The sequence below is a fragment of the Tachyglossus aculeatus genome, chromosome 1 (genome assembly GCF_015852505.1).
Source record: "Tachyglossus aculeatus isolate mTacAcu1 chromosome 1, mTacAcu1.pri, whole genome shotgun sequence".
Taxonomy (NCBI): Eukaryota; Metazoa; Chordata; class Mammalia; order Monotremata; family Tachyglossidae; genus Tachyglossus; species Tachyglossus aculeatus.
This window is the reverse complement of record NC_052066.1, coordinates 153,364,768-153,371,974: the sequence shown is the minus strand read 5'-3', so window position 1 is coordinate 153,371,974 and position 7,207 is coordinate 153,364,768.

The following is a 7,207-nucleotide window of genomic DNA, read 5'->3' as shown; positions in this document are numbered from 1 at the left end:
ACAAGGTGATCAGGCTGTCCCATGGAGGGCTCACAGTCTTAATCCCCATTTTACAGTTGAGGGAACTGAGGCCCAGAGAAGTGAAGTGATTTGCCCAAAGTCACACAGCTGACAATTGACAGAGCCGGGATTTGAACCCATGAACTCTGACTCCAAAGCCCATGCTCTTTCCAGTGAGCCACGCTGCTTCTCCAACTATGTGCCCTAAATCTTCAGTACCCTCCAAAATGGGCATAATCATCAACTACAGAATTGGGGATTAGAGAAAAGCACCAGGCAAGTCCAAATCTGCTAGTGCCTGGGGCCTCTATCTTTCCTGATCTTTTACAGTATTTTCTGACAGGCAGAAATACATTTGTAATGAATCATCAAAGCTAACCATTTTCCAGTGTCTCTGAGACACTCTCTCTGTGTTCCTATTTCTCTGTATCTTCCTCTCCCTCTCTTTCTCTGTGTGTTTGCATTTCTCTTTTTCTCATTCTTCATCTGCTTCTCTTTCCTCTCTCACCCACTCTCTCTCTGTCTCTTGAGATCCCTGTGATTCTCCCTCTTTCACTCTACGAACATGTCCGTTTCTCACCCTCTGCTCCCTGCCTATCTCAGTGCATCTCACCTCCCTTTCTCTCTGTGAACATCTCTGTGTCTCTTTATCTCTCTTTCTCTATGACTTTCTATTTTTCTGTCTCACTCTCTCTTCCTCTATCTTCACTCATTCATTCAATCGTATTTATTGAGTACTGACTGAGTGCAGAGCACTGTACTAAGCTCTTGGGAGAGTACAATATAACAATGAACAGACACATTCCCTGCTAACAGTGAGCTTTCAGTCTAGAGGGGGAGACAGGCATAAATATAAATAAATAAATTTCAGATATGTACTTAAGTGCTGTGGGGCTGAGAGGGGAGATGAATAAAGGGAGCAAGGGTGACATAGAAGGGAGTGGGAAAAGAGGAAAAAGAGAGCTTAGTCAAGGAAGGCCTCTTGGAGGAGATGTGCCTTCAGTAAGCTTTGAACAGAAGGAGAGTAACTGTCTATCAGATTTGAGCAGGGAGGGCATTCCAGGCCAGAGGAAGGATGTGGACAAGGGGTTGATGGCGAGATAGATGAGACTGGGGAACAGTGAGAAGATTAGATTAGAGGAATGAAGTGTGTAGGCTGGGTTGTAGCAGGAGAGTACTGAGGTGAAGTAGGAGGGGGCAAGGTAATTGAGTACTTTGAAGTCACTGGTGTGGAGTTTTTGTTTGATGCGGAGGTGGATGGGCAACCACTTTTCTTGAGGAGAGGGGAAACATGTTCTGAACATTTTTGTAGAAAAGTTATCCCGGCATCAGAGTGAAGTATGGACTGGAGTGGGGGAGACAAGAGGTTGGGGGATCAGCAATAAGTAATCAACGCTGGGTAGGATAAGTATAAGTGATAGTATTTGTGTGGTAGCAGTTTGGATGGAGAGGAAAGGGCAGATTTTAGTGATGCTGTGAGGTTCAAACTGATAGGATTTAGTGGTGGACTGAATATGTGAGTTGAATGAGAGAAAGGAGTCAAGGATAATGCTAAGGTTATGGGCTTGTGAGACAGGAATGATGGTGGTGCTGTCTACAGTGATAGGAAAGTCAGGGAGGGGACAGGGTTTGGGTGGAAAGATAAGGAGTTCTGTTTTGAACATGTTAAGCTTGAGGCAATAGGAGGACATCTAAGTAGAGATGTCTTGAAGGCAAGAGGAAATGTGAGACAGCAGAGAGGGAGAGAGGACAGGGCTGGAGATATAGATTTGGGTATCATCCTCATAGAAATGGTAGTTGAAGCCATGGGAACAAATAAGTTCTCCAAGGGAGTGGGTGGAGATGGATAATAGAAGGGGAACCAGAACTGACCTTTCTCCTCCCCTCTCTCTTTATGCATGTCTTCTTCCATTCTCTCTATACACATCTCTGTTTCTCTTCATATCTCCCCTTTCTCTGTGACTGTTTCTCTCTCTCTTTCTCTCTTCCTCTTTCTCTCTCTCTCTGTGGATCTCTAAGAATCTCCCTGAGTATATCTCTCCATCTGAGTAGCTCCTGTGCCCTTCTGTATTTCTCTGTATCTTGTTCTCTCCTCCCTCTTTCTCCTCTCTTATGCATCCAGTAATTTAGTAAGCCTAAGAGAATAGGGACTCACAGAACGGCCATTCCCAGACCAGCCCTGAGTGTTCTGGGAAGCTGTGAGTCAATAGGCAAACTTCTTTGTTAACAATGACCAGAAGCCCACTGTCAGTCATGACATTTTCTGAGGCAGAGCAGAGGCATAATTCACATTTGGGAAGAATGACTTAGCCTCAGGCTCCTAGGACGTAGCTCCCTGTGAATCCCTTTTTCAGAAAAGGTTATTGTTAATTTGTGAATAGGTTTTAGAGAAAAAAAAACCCTTAATTAGTAAATAAGTTTATTATGCAATATCCTGGCCACTGGAGTTTTGAAAATGCAATATTGACAATTCACTCTGTGAAAATTCCTCCTCTTATTCAATTCATACTAAACTGTATCTTCTTCAAGATTAATGTTCCAGACAGACACAAACCCGCTTGCTGAACTTCACCATTTCAGTCTTAGTAGGAATCCAGAGATTTGAAATCCATCCAATTAGACCATTTGTTTGTGTCCAAGGACACTCACCACTTGGAACTTCATTTTTTTCAAGTTCACAAGATTAATTTGGAAGGCAGAGGTTTCCGTGGCCTAGTGGATAGAGCATGGGCCTAGGATTCAGGAGGACTTGGGTTCTAATCCCAGATCTGCCACTTGTCTGCTGGGTGACCTTAGGCATGTCACTTCACTTCTCTGTGCCTCAGTTACCTAAACTGTAAAGTGGGGATTAAGACTGTAAGCCCCATGTGGGACATGTAAGCCCATTGTGGGCAGGGATTGTCTCTCTTTATTGCTAATTGTACTTTCCAAGCACTTAGTACAGTGCTCTGCACACAGTAAGTGCTCAGTAAATGCGATTGAATGAATAATGAATGAATGAATGGATTGTGTCCAACCTAATTATCTTTTATCTATCCCAGTGCTTAGAACAGTGCCTCGCACATAGTAAGCACTTAACGAATACCATGAACAACTCCTAGCAAATCAAAAAAATCACCCTTGTCTTTGAAAAGTCTTTAACTTCCCAAATAATTCAATGTTTTTACAGCCTTTATGTAATTAATGTTTGAATTAATGAATGTGAGTATACTCCAAAAACCATTTTAAGTGTTTCTGACTCGTAGCTCCTCAATAATCTATTAGAAATGTATCCTGTATGCAGGGATTATGTATTGTAAACTCATCTCCAGATGGCAACCTTGTTCATTCATTCATTCAATTGTATTTATTGAGCACTTACTGTGTGCAGAGCACTGTACTAAGTGCTTGGGAAGTACAAGTTGGCAACATGTAGAGGCGGTCCCTACCCAACAACAGGCTCACAGTCTAGAAGGGGGAGACAGACAACAAAACAAAACATGTAGGCAGGTGTCAAAGTCGTCAGAACAAATAGAATTAAAGCTAAATGCACATCATTAACAAAAAAAATAGAATAGTAAATATGTACAAGTAAAATAAATAGAGTAATAAATCTGTAAAAATGGGAATGTGTCTGCCAACTTTGTTGAAATGTACTCTCCCAAATGTTTAGTACAGTGCTCTGCACCCAGCAAGTGCTCAATAAATAACCTTGATTGATTGATTGATGTTGGAAATGTCTATGCAGATAGGCAAACAATTTCAGTTTGGCCGTTTCCTTGTCGTGATGCCAAAGTTGGTTAACTCCCCAGTGAGTCTTCCCAACTTCAAAGCTTTATTGAAGGCACATCTCCTCCAAGAGGCCTTCCCTAACTAAGCCTTCCTTTCCTCTTCTCCCACTCCCCTTTGTGTCACCCTGACTTGCTGCATTCATTCATCCCCCCACCCCAGCCCCACAGCACTTATGTGCATATCTGTAATGTATTTATTCATATTAATGTCTGGCTCCCCCTCTAGACTGTAAGCTTGTCATAGGCAGGGAATGTTCATTCATTCAATCAGCTCAGTCTCTGTCCGTTATATTGTTGTACTACTACGGCTCACAGTAAGCACTCGATAAATGTAATTGATTGATTAACTGACTGACTGGCCCAGTGGTCTCTGAGATTCCTGGGCTAGTAGGCTAAGGAGGGAGATGGCTTGTCTTAATTTCCCCAGGGTTTGTGGAGTAGCTCTCCATGTGCCTAATTGCTGTCTGCTTTGGGGATGGGATTGCGTGAGCTCAGCCCTCTGAAAGTGTTTTATTATTGACTGATTTATCCATTCATGTGTGTTATTTTCATCTATTCTCTATTATTTTATCTTTTGGCTTCCCTACAAGTATTATTATTATTATTATTAGAAGGTAAATCCAAAGGCTACAGTATGTCTGGCATTTCTTTTGTACATTCTCTAAGCACTAATTCAGGGTTCTTCACACTATGGCTGCTGAATGAATCCAGTGGATGGTGAAGTGGATGGAGGTGAGGATAATGATGGGGAGGAGGAGAAGAAGAAGGGGAAGGGGAAAAAGTGGAGGAAGAAGAAAAAGGAAAGAAAGAGGATGAGAAGGAGAAGGATAAGAGGGAGGAGGAGAAAGAAGGGAAGGGAAGGAGGAGTAGAGGGGAAGAAGAGGTGAAGGAGGAGGGGGGAAGGGGAAGGGAAGAATGAATAAGGGGAGAGGGAGAGGGAAGGGGAGAGAGAGATGAGGAATAGGAGAAGGAGAAGAAAGGAGAAAGAGGAAAAGGAGGAGGAGGAGGAGGAAGGTCAAGAGGAGTAGGAGAGGAGGAGCATGAGGAGGAGGAGAAAGAGGAGGTACACTGTTGATTCAAGCATCATCAGTTCGGTCACGGAGGAGGAAGTGGTCACGGGGAATTTCCTTGATCTGGGTGGAATGTAGTGCCAAAGCATTCCAAAATAGTAACAACAACAACAACAATAATAACAACAATAATATCTTCAAGTGCTTTCTATGTACCAGGCATTGTAGCATTGGAGTAGGTACAAGTCAATTGGGTTAGATACAGTCCCTGTCCCACAGGGGGCTGACAGTCTTAATCTCCATTTTACAAAGAAGTGAAGTGAATTGACTTGCCCAAGATCACACAGCAGACAAGTGGTGGAGCCAGGATTAGAACCCAGGTTCTTCTGACTTCCAGACTTGTGATCTATCTACTAGGCCATCCTGCCAAAACTACGACTCAAACTAGACTTCTGTTGGCTGGGTAGATACTTGAATAAGAGTGGTCTTGGTGTATTAGTTAGAAGCAATTCATCTTACTGCTTTGAAGATAGGATCTTGCTATCCAAAAATCTCTGAATTAACTCCATAAATATAAATGGCACTGAATCACTAAAAAAAATTAATCTCTGCTCTAGTCTATGTGGTGCCAAGGAGGAAAATTACATCCCTTTTTCACGTGCAAAACTATCTTCCCAGCCTAAGTATATTCCTACATCATCTAAGAACAGTCTTTGGCCTAATCGAATGGTAGCTAGTTACTGAATAGCTAATACAATCAACCATGTCCATTACAGGGGAGAGAGAGTCAAAATTCCATCAGGGCAGTTCCATTAGATTATGAGAATCAGCAAAAAAAAAAAATTGAGGTAGATAATCACTTCAAGTCAGAACAAAGGACTTCACAGGATTATTTCTTGCCTTTCAAATCTCTGGGCCCTGTTTCTGTTTTAAAATCCATCACTGCCTAGAATTACAACAATGGAAGAAGCAGTTCTCAGAGGACAGGGATGGGGATAAGGTCAAAGGGGAGAGGCAGGGTCAGAAAAAGCAGATGGAGCCAGCAGATGGGGAGAGAAGGAAAGGGAGGAAGGGTTTGGGGTGCCTCCGCCACCATCCTCCCATATTTACTCTGCCCCCTTTAGCCGGAAGCCCCAGGCTGCTTGCCCTGAATGGATGTGTGTGTTATCATGCATCACAAAATGTGTGTGATATCACAGAGAAGCATTGTGGCCTATTGGATAGAGCATGGGCCTGAAGGTCAGAAGGAACTGGGTTCTAATCCTAGCTCCAACACATGTCTGCTGTGTGACCTTGGGCAAATCACTTTTACTTCTCCGTGTCTCAGTTACGTCATCTGCAAAATCTAGAGTAAGACAGTGAGCCCCATTTGGGACTGGGATTGTGTCCAACCCAATTACTTTGCATCTACCCCAGCATTTAGTACAGTGCCTGGCACATAGTAAGCACTTAACAAATATTATAATCATTATTTTATCAGCCGCCTCATCAGTGGCCACCCTAATACAGTCACACATCGACAGAGCAAGGTGGAAGAGGACCAAGAACCTACATCTCACACTCCAGGTAGCGGCTAAGTAAAAGAGAGACCAAGTTTTCCTAAATCATCCCCTACCCTGGATGCCGACCATCCATAATAATAATAATAGCAATAATAATGGTATTTGTTAAGCACTTACTATGAGTGAAGCACCGTTCTAAGTGCTGGGGGGCATACAAGATAATCAGATTGTTGCAGTGCAGCTCACAATCTTCATCCCCATTTTTCAGATGAGGTAGCTGAGGCACAGAGAAGTTAAGTGACTTGCCCAAAGTCACACAGCAGACAAGTGGTTGGATTAGGATTAGAACCCATGACCTCTGACTCCCAAACCCGTACTTTTTCCACTGAGCCACACTGCTTCTCCATCCCACCAAATACTTGATCAGAATCAACCAATACCATCTATTGAATGCTTACTCTGGAGAACACTATACTACCACATGGGAGAGTACAATACTTCCCAAGTGTGTAGTACAGTGCTCTGCACACAGTAAGCGCTTAATAAATGCAATTGAATGAGTGAATAGGGCCAATAGACACAATCCCTGCCCTGAAGGTGTTAACAATCCAGCAGCGGAGATAGACGTTAAAATAAATTACTGGTAGGGAGAGCATCTCAGTTTAAAGATCTGTTCCTCTGTGCTACCAGAGTCAGGGGACAGGCGGGAGGATGCAGAGTTCTCTATGTAGTCCCTGGAAGCCAGTAATTGGAGAGATGTGGAAGCAGAGACTTGGGAAAAGAATTTTAGGGATTGAGGCAGAGAAAAGTCCCTGGGATTTTGAAGCATTTGATATTCACCCCACTCAGCCCCACAGCATTTATGTATGTATCCATAATTTATTTTAATGTCTGTCTCCCCATCTAGTCTCTAAGCTTCTTATAG